Here is a 13,389-nt window from a genome sequence, read left to right on the forward strand (position 1 = left end):
ATTTCTTTTTCCGAGGGGGAAGTGGTGATCTCAAGAGGTGATTCTAATCGGTCAGAGTGTATGGCATGAAGTTGTTTCCTCTCAGACACTTATAGATCACAAGTTGGACATCCCACCAATTGAGGCACAATTAGTATCAATCAAGGTTCAAAATGCCAATGCACCCTAATACGACATAAGGGGTGTATTCATACTTTCATAATTTTTTTTTGGTTTATATATATATACTAAAAAACAACACCCTAGAAAATTCCTCCTTTTTTTGAATTTTTTTATTTTCTATCCTTGTCGTCTTTTAAACAACCAATAAGATGCTTTCCTTACCCATAAAAATTACCTAAGATCTCTCTCTCTCTCTCTCTCCCCCACATTCTCAATAACCTAAATAATATCATCTCCTAAAATTTCTCCTAAACTACCTCCCCCATTATCCCCCACATTCTTCAAAATTATCTCTAATTCCGATTTATCCACTCCTCCACTTTTTATCTATATCTATCTAAAGAAAGTTTGAATTAAAAATTTAAAAATTATTTAAATGTTCTAAAAAATTATATAATCACTTTAAAATATTTATTAAATACATAAAAAATAATTAAAATCAATTTAATAATATTCATATTATTAATAATTTTATATTTTTACAAAAAAACATCACAAAATTATGTACTAACAATATAAATTAGGCTTTTCCAGATTATTCAATTTAAATGTTATTCAAATAATACAAAATTAACAGTAAAAATAAAATATTATTTAAATATTTCAAGAACTAAATATCTTAAATAACAAAATATTAAAAACAGCTAAATGATTATATAAAAAAATATTTAATATTATGTAATAACTTTAATAGAAATAAAATTCAAATAACAAAAAAAATTTAAATATTTTATATATTATTTAAATATATAAATAACTAAATATAACATAACTAGGTTATAAATAGTTAAAATAACGAAATTATGTAATAAATTTAAAAATTTTCTTAAAAATAGAAAAATAATTATAGCATAATATTCAAATTAATAACAATTTAATGTTTTACTCAATTAATAATGAAATTATGTAATAATAATATAAATTATAGTTTATATGGATTATCAAATTAAATAGATAATTCATATTTTAAAATTTAAATAATGAGATTATTTAAATAACTAAATAATTATTAATAATAATTTAAAATCATAATATATATTTATTATTTATTAATATATACTAAAATTAATATTTATTTTATTTTAATTATTTATTTATTGTTTTGTGATAAATATATTTTAAATAATTATGTATAAATCTATTTTTGCTTTTTATTTAACAGAAAATTTTCAATAACTATTGGAGATTAAACTACTATTGCTTCACTTTTTAAGTTTAATTTATTGTACTTATTGTGTTTATTGTATTTTTGTTATAATTTATTGATGAATATTTATTAGAGATTAAACTATTATTTGATATTACACTATTTATTGACTAATTTAATATACTTTATAGTATTTATTGTATTTTTGTAATTATTGTATTTTCATTATCAATATATTTTCAATAATCATTGGAGATTAAACTATTATTATTTATTACATGCATATTAAACTATTAATTTAGCCGAAATTAGGAGTGTTCATGGGTTGGTTCTGTTTGGTTGTAGCCTATAGGTTTTTTGGCTAACCAAATCAACTTGGTCAGGTTGGGGAGTTGGTCACCTGAAACTAACTAACCATTAGTGAAAACCGGACAACTTGGGTTGTATTAGTTTGGGTCATTTTTTTCAGTTTGGTTGGTCGTTTCAAAAGATTTAAACTTAAAAAATTAAAAAATTACATTGGAATTATTAAAAAAAATAAAATTTATTATATAAAATATTTTAGACTAAGAAATATGAGAGTTTTTCCACCGGAAACTAATCCAACCTAATTAGGTTGGGAAATTATTGAACCAAAGCTTATCGGAAATACTAGAAACCTGACCAACTCAGTTCAAGTTGGTCAAATTGGTTGATTTCATCAGTTTGATGAACAACCATAGCTGAAATTAATTATTATTATTTTTGTATTGTAAAAAATTATTAAAAGTAGAATATAAAATATAAGGGAAAATCTATGATGCGAGATAGATATGCTACTGGAAGAGTTTTGATCAATCAAAATCCACCTCTGAATTTTGATAAAGGGAAAATTCCCAATTAGTACCCTATACTTTGGGTCTAGTGTCACTTTGGTCCTCGAACTTTAAAATGCAACAACTCAATACCTAAACTTTCAAAATGTGACAATCCAGTACTTGTCGTTAATTAGCTATTAAGTGACATTTTAAAAGACACAAATACCTTTCAAGTATCATCTAGTTTTCTTTATCAACTATCCGAACATTGACAAAAAAATTAATAGTACCAAATCCTTACCTCTTCTATTCAAGAAAGTTGGGGTCACCAGAATGACATTCGAAGGGCATTTGTGTCATTTTCAAATGTCACTTAATGGCAGGTTAGCTGCTGATTAATGGCAGGTACTGGATTCACATTTTGAAAGTTTGGGTACTGTATTGCATTTTAAAATTCGAGGACCAAAGTGGCACTAGGCACAAAGTACAATGTACTAATCGAGAATTCTCCCTTTGATAAATAACACCTGATTGGCTACCATATTTATGATACCAGTTGATTGGTCAAAAAGTTTTCAGATATCATATCTTTCTCATATCGTAGTTGAACCCAAAATATAAATAATTATTAATTATTTAAAAATTAAAAGTATAAAGCAATTATATACTCTTATGTGTTTCTATTGTTTAGCCTTCGCTTAATAAATCCCATGCATCTCATGAGTCCCCACTAGTTTAGTATTTAGAATAAACAATAAAAAACCTTAAAAGCAACATATTGGTGACCAATTGGTGTACAATATGCATTAGCTGATATTCGATAAATTGAAAAATTTTGATCCTTGGTATCAACAATCTAACTAGGATAGCTGACTAACAATCCTAAAATGCAGTTATCCATGAGTTTCTCTATGGTTGTAAAAACAACTATTCAAATTCCCCTAGACATCAAGACTAAAATCTTGGTAGTAACGTAATCTCTTGACCTATGAAGAGTTTAGAATTCCTTTGTTGTAAATTGTCTCGATAGTCTGGTCCAACCTTTAGCACTCTCATCTTGGTTGAAATAACCTTAACTACTACTGTCATGGTATGTTTAGTCATGCATATTGCATGTTGTACAATAATGCGATGTGTTACTGTTTACAACTTGAAGCCTAAGCCTGAAACAATATAATGTTCCTGTGAATAGGTCTAATATCTATATCTATACTACTATTATAAGTGTGAATGATGATGTGGAACTTTTGATTGTTTAAAATACTACAATTTTTTAATTTTGTCCCTCTTTAATTGTAAGGACAGAAATATAATTTGAATAATCACTTTTCTCTTAATTCAAATCCCTCTCATTAAGTTTTATATTTAAAGTATTAATTTTCATTAACATTCATTTGTCCTACTCTTGTCTAGCCCCTATTTTTGAATTTAGTCTCTTTATAATTGTGAGGGCACAAAATGTAATTTACACTAGTACATTTCTCCTCGTTCAATTCCCTTTCCGTAAGTCTTATATTTAGGGTATTAACTTCTACTCTTTCATTTAATTTTATATTAATTAATCATATTAAAGAAAATTAAGTGTGACAAAGAAAAATTATTTTTATTAAAGATAGAAATAAAATACAAATTTAAAACCAACCAAAAAATGAAGTTATTTTCCTTTTGGTGGCAAGTTAACAACTCAACCTTTTGGGTCAAATGTATCAACCCTAGATCTCATAATTAAACAATAATAAATATTAAAAAAAGATGAAAAACACAAAAGTATAAAAAATACAAAAAAAATATAGAAAACATTTGAGCACATCTCTAATATCATATATTCATCATATTAAACAAAATAAATGTGAAAAATAAGAATAATTTTTATAGATATATAAATATAAAATAATTTAAAAAACTTTGGAAACATATTATTTCCTATCATCATCATCATCATAAATTATTTTTGCACATGCGTTTGTTTTTTGGTGTAAACACGAATCGGCGTAGAACTCCACCACTGGTTCGCATTTACCCACATTTGTTTTCAGTGAAAATACAGACCGATGTAAAACTCTACTCCCAGTCTATATTTCCACACGTTTGTTTTTAGTGTAGGTCATGTTTGTTTGAGGTGGAAAATCGAACCAGGGTAAACTTTACACCCCAGTTCGATTTTACATGTGTTTGGTGAGAATGTAATTTTATATCATAAATCGGTGTAAAACTCCACTTTGAAATCTCTTTGCACCAATAATAGATGTAAAAAATACATCAAAATTATCGATGTAAAACTTATCTACTTTTACCATCGAAGTAAAACTCCTCTCGCTCTAATGTCTCTCTTCTCCATTTCTCTGACTGCCTCATCTCAACCGTCATTTTGCTTCTCCGTCAAATATCCAGTATGAGACACATCCTCTCTCTTTCACTCTCTCTCCATCTCTCACTCCCTCTCAGATCTCTCTCTCTCATTCTCTATTCTCTTTGTTGCAAGTTCGAAAGTCTGCTCATATAGAAGACGCTCAATGCGCATCATCGTCTTTGTCTCCCGGTGAACAAGGTATAAATACTATTTTGGCCAAGTGAAGCTAGATCTATACATTTGCCACCGAATCTAAGCGAATGATGCCAATTCGTCTTAGATCTGCTAACAAACCATCTAAACAGTAACCAGAGGTCCAGCATATAGATCTGGTGATATTTTATTGATCTTGTAATGTTTAGAAGTTTGTATATGTTTGGAAATCTGTATATGTACAAGTTTCGAATTTGTTTTTCTTCTCGGATTTTTGTTTTGCTTCCATCTCTCTACCCATGTATTTTTCTTTGAGAATGTAATGCTCGTTGTTTGCTAGTTCATTGTAATTCATTTTGGACAAACCACTTCGGTTATCAAATTGATGTTCTTATTTTAGGGGTTTCCAACAATTTTAGCATACCCCACTTCTTCTAAAGATAACATTTGAGCATTTTCTATTGTTCTATGAATTGGTTCTTGGACAAACCACAAAAACTTGTTCACAACAAAGAAGCTTGTAAACCCTTGAACGTGGGAATCACTGATGGTTTTTGGTAATGTTGGACAAATTTAAAAACCATGAGTGTTGCTTTATTTGGACTGTAGTGAAAATGGAAATTTTGGGGGCTATTGAAAAAAGGCAATTTGAGGGTAGGGACTCTCTCTCTCTCTCTCTCGGTGAAGTACCAATCAACACCAAATATCTCCAAGCAATGGGCCCATAAATGAACACAAAAATGTTCAAAATTTTAAGTTACTTATTTAAATTAAAGCAGCCACGATAAATCTCCTAATCATTTTTTATCAAAAATAAATTTCCTAATAATTTAAGTTTCTTTCAAGTCATTGCATGACAAAATCCTAGTCTAACAATTTTATAATAAAGCATATTATATTCCTATAGCATTGAATCCTAGTCTAATAGTTTTGGTTGATAAGATTATGCTAGTTTGATTGATGAGACTTAGAGATGGGATCAATCTAATATTGGAATTCAAGGGGATGCTTTAAAAATCAAAAGTTATAGGATAATCCAAAGAAGGAATATATGGAATGCAGTTTAATTTTTACATTTTTCTATGTTCAACAGTAAAAGATGATTAATTTATTTAAAGAAAATTACATCCTATCCAGAGTTTTGGATAGTTAGATACAAAGAAAACTAGCAACAATACTGGCCACCCTTGTTTAGCTACTAAGAATGAGGTATGAAATTCATACCTTGACCCAGTTAAGCATTTTTAGGGCCAAGAAATACCAATATATGGTAACTATTTTCAATTTCTATGTTTAATTGATGCCTTACCTAGAACTTTATAAGATGGCCATAGAACACCTCTACTTTATGGATGGAATGTTTGAAAGTCAATAAATTATAAGTTGTGTGTACTTGAGTTTATGATGTTGAGATGTGTGAATGGCTATTAAGAAAGATAAAATTGGAAATCAATTCATTTGTGAAAATACTACTTAGAAAAAAAGGGGGAAAAGAGAAATAAATAAAATTCATTTTGTAGATTGGGAACAAATTTGCACACTACAAGAAAATTGGTTTTTAGTGACGGATAAAAATCGGTATTATAGATCATATATCCGTCACTAAAAAGTCTATAGTGACGGACAATCAATAGAATTGCATCCATCACTATAACATATGGTGACAAATTTAAAAATTCGTCACTAATGGATACCTTATAGTGACGGTTTAGTTCGTCACTATTATGATTAATTTTAGTGATGAATATTTTGTGTGCATCATTAAAATTTATATATAGTGACAGATATATCCGTCACTATTGTAATATGTTTTAGTGACAAACACTTTTTTTGTCATTACTAAAATATGAAATAGTGACAGATATGCCGTCACTATAGATAAATGTTTAGTGACGAAGATTTTAAAATTCGTCACTATTACATATTATAGTGACGGTCACTTTTGTTACTATTATATAGCAAACAAAATTATGACGGATTGTCCGTCACTATAAATTAATGTATAGTGAAGAAATTTTTAAAATTTGTCACTATTAAATAATATAGTGACAATTATTTCTGTCACTATATAATCAACTTATAGATATAGTGATGGTGTTGTTCGTCACTATAGATACCCTATAGTGATAGACACTTTTGTTACTATTATCATATGAAAAGGAAAATTGTGAATAATCCGTTACTATAAATAAATGTATAGTGATGAAATTTTTAAAATTTGTCACTATTAAATAATATAGTGACAATCATTTCTGTCACTATATAATCAACTTGTAAATATAGTGACAGTGTTGTCCGTCACTCTAAGGTACCTATAGTGACAAATAATACTATCACTATAATAATCCACCTAAATATTAACAATGTTATTGCACATTGACCTGTAAATATAAATAAGACCTGTAAAAATTGATAATAATCACAATATTATTCACCTCATTGATGTCCAACAACTTTATGATTTAATCTCACAAAACATAATGCTAATTATATTATAAAAAGTAATAACAATCAAACTTTTTTAAATATTTTTCACATGTGAATTCTACAATAATTTGTGCATTTTACAAAAAAGAAAAGAACAATAAACATTGATATCCAACAACTTTATTAATAGTCGACTTCTGCACAAATTCAACCTGATTTTTACAAAAAAAAAAAGACAATATGCATTAGCTAAAAATCATATAAATAAATATAAATGTTTGTATAGCAATAAAATACTTATATAATCTTTTACCCAAGAAACCTTCAATTGTACTGCATCTTGTAGGGTTGTAATGTGTCCATATAATTTCATTAGCAATGTTAAAGGGTTAAGTACATATTTAATGCACACTTCTACCCATCCAGCTCTTAATGGCTCTCCACATACAATTTTAGTAAAATCATCACTTGATAAAACTTTTAGATTAATGAGTGGTTCTAAGTGATTCTTTGGAAGAAACAGAGCTATAACTTGTAGATGTCTAACTCTGTAGTTTTGACAGAGTATGATAAATTCTGTTTGACTAGTGAATGGTTCCTTGTGATTGAGAAGACAAAGTCAGCCCTCTATATCTTTAGAACAGAAAGCAAGCAGTGCAAGGTCTACACTCATGAGGATTTCAATTGCAAAGGGGCAGGCAAGTCTCATGTTAGGTCTACACTCATGTTACATAAAACTGTTTTCAATTTTGGTTGCAAAGTGGCAGGCTCATGATAGGTCCTGCACTTATGTTGGAGTTAGAAGCCTTAAAAAAACCATTCAAAATAGTAATATAAAAAGAGAGAATCATACCTACAATGTGGCAAGTAGGAGGATAGTTCAAATGTCTACTTTGAAGAAGACAAAAAATTCAAATGGGATTTTTCCTGTTTCAACAATGTGGCAAATTTGTTAGCCTTTGGTTTAACTTTCACAACAAAGCAAGCAATGCAATCAAGTATTAAAACATTTAAAAGCCATTTGAGAAGAAAAAAAAAAGCCCATACATTCATTAAGCATCTATAGAACCAAATACCAACACCTTCTTAGAAGTGCAGCTAAAGTTATGGTGTGTGGTACAGGTCTGAAGGTACTAAGGATGAGAGGATTATATTTAAGTAATGTTTCTAAAACCAGCCTTGGACATCGAACAACAAGGCTAGAAAGATCACCGGTTTAATGATTCAAGCACTCAATTAGCTATTTAGCTTGAGGGAAGTGTCATTGTGAGTAGCAAATCTGAGCTCACTTGAAGACATTGGTGGGTAGCTTATGGGTATTGTCTTTGTGGATAGCAGATTTGAGATTAGTTTAAGACATTGTGGATTTTACCATCAATGGAGATGGACTAAAGATGCTCAACATTTTAACCTAATAAACTATTTTCACTCTATAATGCCTTCAATAAAAGCATTTTTCATTTATTTGTTTTTCACATTTCAAATAGTGATTGCAAGGAAAGTTTGGCTATGTCACTTCCTTGAGAAATATTAGATTTGTTAGAAATATTAGAAAATAAAGGCATCAAATTTGTTTTGAAAAATCTTAACACAGTACTAACAAAATGGAGGTCTTTGTTTGATGACACCACCTAACATGGGAGGTTTTAGTCCATTTTGTAGATAGAGGGGAGGTTTCAGTATTTATGTGAAAATTCAAGGGAGGTTTAAGTCTTTTACCTATAAAGTAAATATATCAGGTCTCTGTCTTCATTTCTAGTAGCCACCTCCCAACTCCAACCCCCATCCAAAATAAAAAGACAAAACCAACCTTGGACTTCAAACAGCAAGGTTGGAATGATCACCGGTTTAGTAGTTCAAGCAGTCAACTAGCTATTTAGCTTGTGGGTAGTGTCTTTGTTGGTAGCAGATCTGAGCTCAGATTTGGGACTGTATTTCTGCTATCAGCTGAACTTAATAAGAGTATGTTGGTGATACCCTATGGTTTATCAAGAGTAATAAGAGTGATGTTGAGGTAACACCCTATGGTTTATCAAGGGTACCCTTGGTCTAAAACCTGATGCAGTATTAACAGCAATTAATATAGATATAAAAACCTTGCTTTAAAGAATAAACTTAAACCACCTTATCATTAATTAGGAATTGGGTTTGCTTGAGGACTGGTTCTAACTTGTAACCTAGCTACACCTTAGCATTAATCATTTTGTGACCAAGGTGGAATTGAAGTGGATTATAGCTTCTAGTGTCAAAAGAACTCCTCATAGGTACTACAAAATTTGATAGATTGAAAACATCTTTAATATAATAACAGACACCGACTTGTCTTAGAAATGATAGACATGAGACACAGAGAGTTAACTTGTCTTAGTTCTGTAAATTATGATTAACTTTCCTCATGTAGAAAGGCCAAAATAAGGGGGAAAACTATATATTGGAACACAAAGACTTACCTGAAGTTGGAAGTCAGTTGATCAACGTACTGAACCCAATCCAACCAGTGTAAACTTGCCTAAATCCAGTCCAACTTGTTTAAACTTGCCTGAACCCAACCCAACCTAATTGAACCTACATGAACCCAGCTGAACCCAATCCAACCTATTTAAACTTGCTTGAACCTAATCCAACTTAGCCCAACCTAACTTAACCTAGCTAAACCCAATCCAACCAGTGTAAACTTGATTAAACCCAGTCCAACCTGTTTAAACTTGCCTAAACCTAGACCAACTTAACCCAACCATAGCTGATCGCAACCTAACCTATCTGAACCTAGATGAGCCTAGCTGAACCCAATCCAACCTATTTAAACTTGCCTGAACCCAATCCAACTTAACCCAACCATAGCTAAACCTAGTTGAACCCGACCCAATCTAGTTAAACTTACTGAACCTAGTCCCAAGTCACAACCTTAGCTGGACCCAATCCAACTTGTTGAACCCAACCTAACTCAACCTGTGTAAACTTAGTTGAACCTATTTAGAACCCAAAACTTGCTCGAACTTAATCCCAAGCACAGCTGAACCTAAACCTTTACATGTCTATAAAGCAGCAGTTTTGGTTATTGGCCCTTATATCTGCTGCAAACTATAGCAGTAGACCAGCCTTGAACCCACTACCCACAACCCTTATAAATGTGGCAAGTCATAGTGTCAAACCTGCCTTGAACCCACCCTTATCAGCCCTTCTCACTACTGTAATTTATAGCAGTAAACCAGCCTTGAGCCTACCTCCTTAGACCCCCCTCCAACTGCTGCAATTTACAGTAGAGAACCAATCCCAAAACCTCTCTATCTGCTATAATTTACAACATATAAGCCAGCCTTAAACCCACTCCCTTCACCCCAGCCAACTGCTACAATTTGCAGCAGAAAACCAGAAAAAAAAACAGTCCCAAAACCACTCCCTTTAACCCTCCATCTGTTGTGATTTTACAGCTGAAAGTCAGCCTTCAACCCACTCCCTTTATCCCATCCAACTGTTGTGGTTTGTAGCAGAAACCTAGCAGCAAACCAGTCCCAAAACCACCACCTCAGACCCCCTCTCACTGTTGTAATTTACAGTAATGACCTACAATAGAAATCACCACCTTAGATCCCTTCTCACTGCTGTAAGCCTGTAATTATAGCAGTAATTTACCCCAATCCATTCCAGGTTGAATAGTCCAATAAGTAAGACAGTGGATTGGATTGCACCAGTCCAATATTTTAATATAGACAAAAAAATAATAAGATTTCAACAGTTGAAAGCTTTACTTTTGTCTTTTCAAGTAATGGCAATTTGGCAAAGCAGCCCTGCATCAGTCTGGGTTTTGCAGTCTACAGGACCCATAAACTAGGGAGTAGGGAATATCAATAGGGATTTCATCAATAACTTCAGCATGCTTTTGGGTGTTAACCTGAACCCACCAAGTTCTTATACATGACACACATTATTTGGATGATTGGATCAACCCCAAATCTTATACATGCCTTTGCAGCAAACAGTTGAAACTGCTTAATTGATATGCCTGTGCAGAACGAAGCAACCATAGTGGATAGATTGGTTCTTGGTGGTTAACTATTGCTTTGTGCATTTGGTACAGGAATTAAATAGCATGCTTTGTAACTATGTCATCACAAACTGAGTTGGATGATGCCATTGATTCTCTTGATGGACAGGTAAGATACATGCTTTCTTTCTTTTACTTTTGTGGTTCCATTAGGATGGCAGGGGTGCCAAGTATTCAGGTCAGGGGACATGAAACACTTATGATGGTTCCAGTGATCTGGGGCCTTGGGAGGGGTGGACTGGGTAATCTCATGAATCTTTGTAAAGAAGATGCTTCCTCAGACTCAAATCTGTTTTCTCATACTAATCCCCTCTATCTAGTGAGAAGATAAGTGTTAGGACTGTTGTGGTAAATGAGAAGGTGAGGGAGGTGGATAAGCAATTCCAGGTGACTGAGATCAGAAGACAAAGTTATCCTTTTCATTGGTTTAACAAAAAGCAAGCAATGCAGAGTCTGCATTGCTTGCTTTGTAATGAAGAGGCTTCCCTCAGACTCAAATCTGTTTTCTCATACTAATCCCTTCTATTTAGTGAGAAGATAAGTGTTAGGACTGTTGTGGTAAATGAGAAGGTGAGGGAGGTGGATAAGCAATTCCAGGTGACTGAGAAGACAAAGTTAGCCTTTTCATTGGTTTAACAAAAAGCAAGCAATGCAGGGCCTGCACTCATGAGCAATCCTTACATATCAATAGGGGCATTATGGGTGTCAAGTGCCTTAAGCATGGTTGCCAAGGCAACAGAGGATGTTAGCCTGATGACATCAGGTAGAAAGTTGAGAAGGCTGAGTACAAGGAGCCTCCTGTTGTCATAGGAACGAACATTCGGGTCAGATCACCTCAGTTAAAGCTCGCATAAGCTAAGGCTTGAGCGAACATTCAGGCCTGTTAGGAGCACCTTATCACTAGCACATTGTGACCAGGTTCAACTCATGATCATGAGTCATGACCATCTCAATGAAACCATGATTCCTTAGTCACCATCATGCCTCCATGTGCTATGACCCATTTCTACAATAAGTTCTATTACCATTCCCATCGTTCCTTTATCAGTAATGGAGCATATGGCTCCATTTTGAAATCTGATTAGGCATAAAGTATAAAATGCATCAATTTATTGGAGGAGCAAGAAAAATGTATAAGAAAAATCAATTATAATTCTGTTAAATATCAGTTATCATATTCTAAAATGTAGATTAAGGACTAAACCAATTATAATTCTATTAAATATCAATCATAATTCTAAAATGCTGATTAAGGGATAAACCACAAAAACACACTACCATGAGACATTAATGTACAAAGAACTCAATTTTATTCATAACAAAATAGTAAATTGTCAGCATTGGATTCTAACAAAAGCCGTAGATGATGAACGGTTATAGACTGGCGGTGTTTGAGAAGAGGGAAAATAGGATGACAGGTTGAGACTTCAGAAAGAACTCAGGATGGTTTTTTGTTGTCTTTTTCGTTGCATACTCATTGGAAGGGAATGTGAAGAGTCATTTCTTTTTTTGGTTGAGAGGGAGAGGAAGTTCACATATGCGCACCCAACGGGCGCCTACATGCACATCTCAGCGTGCATTGGGAACATCTCCCGAAGTTGTCACGGGAGATGTTCTCAATTCACGGTTGGGATGTGTTGTGGGAAATCCGTGGATGCGCTCAGCATGGTTTTTGAACCGCCATTGATCCAGACGGTCAGACTGTTCGGCCCGGGAACCGTCCAAGCAACCGGTTCTATTTTATCCAAATCCAGTCCTTGGCCAAAAACCCTTAAATCAATCAACGACCTGTTGGCCTAGGAGGTAAATTCGTTCAACGGTTTTTGGCCATTTTTTTTTAATTTTTGTTGTCAAAATGGATCGTCTATTTGAATCGGACGGCCGAACCATCGACCCAAAAACCAGTGGCTAGAACGGTTTCGCTTTCGAGTTGTTTTTTAAAAACATGGCGCTCTATGGGGTGTGGATGTGAATTTGTAAAAACCTTTTATTGATTTTTTATTTTTTGGCTTTGTGTGGCTACCATGGTTTTCGAACCATCGTTGACCTGGATAGTTGGACCTTTTGCCAGGGAACCATCCAGGCAACCAGTTCCGTTTTACCCAAACCCGGTCCCTGGCCAAAAACCGTTGAATCGATCAATGACCCGTTGACTTGAACAATCGAACCATCGACCCATTCGACGATTTTTGGCTGTTTTTATTTTTTATTTTTGTTGTCAAAATAGGCCATCCGTTCAAACCGGACGGTCAAACTGTCGACTTAGAAATCATGACCAGAATAGTTCTATTTCCGGGTCATTTTTTAA

The sequence above is a fragment of the Nelumbo nucifera genome, chromosome 1, assembly GCF_055504915.1.
Source record: "Nelumbo nucifera cultivar China Antique chromosome 1, China Antique-T2T, whole genome shotgun sequence".
NCBI classification, from domain to species: domain Eukaryota; kingdom Viridiplantae; phylum Streptophyta; class Magnoliopsida; order Proteales; family Nelumbonaceae; genus Nelumbo; species Nelumbo nucifera.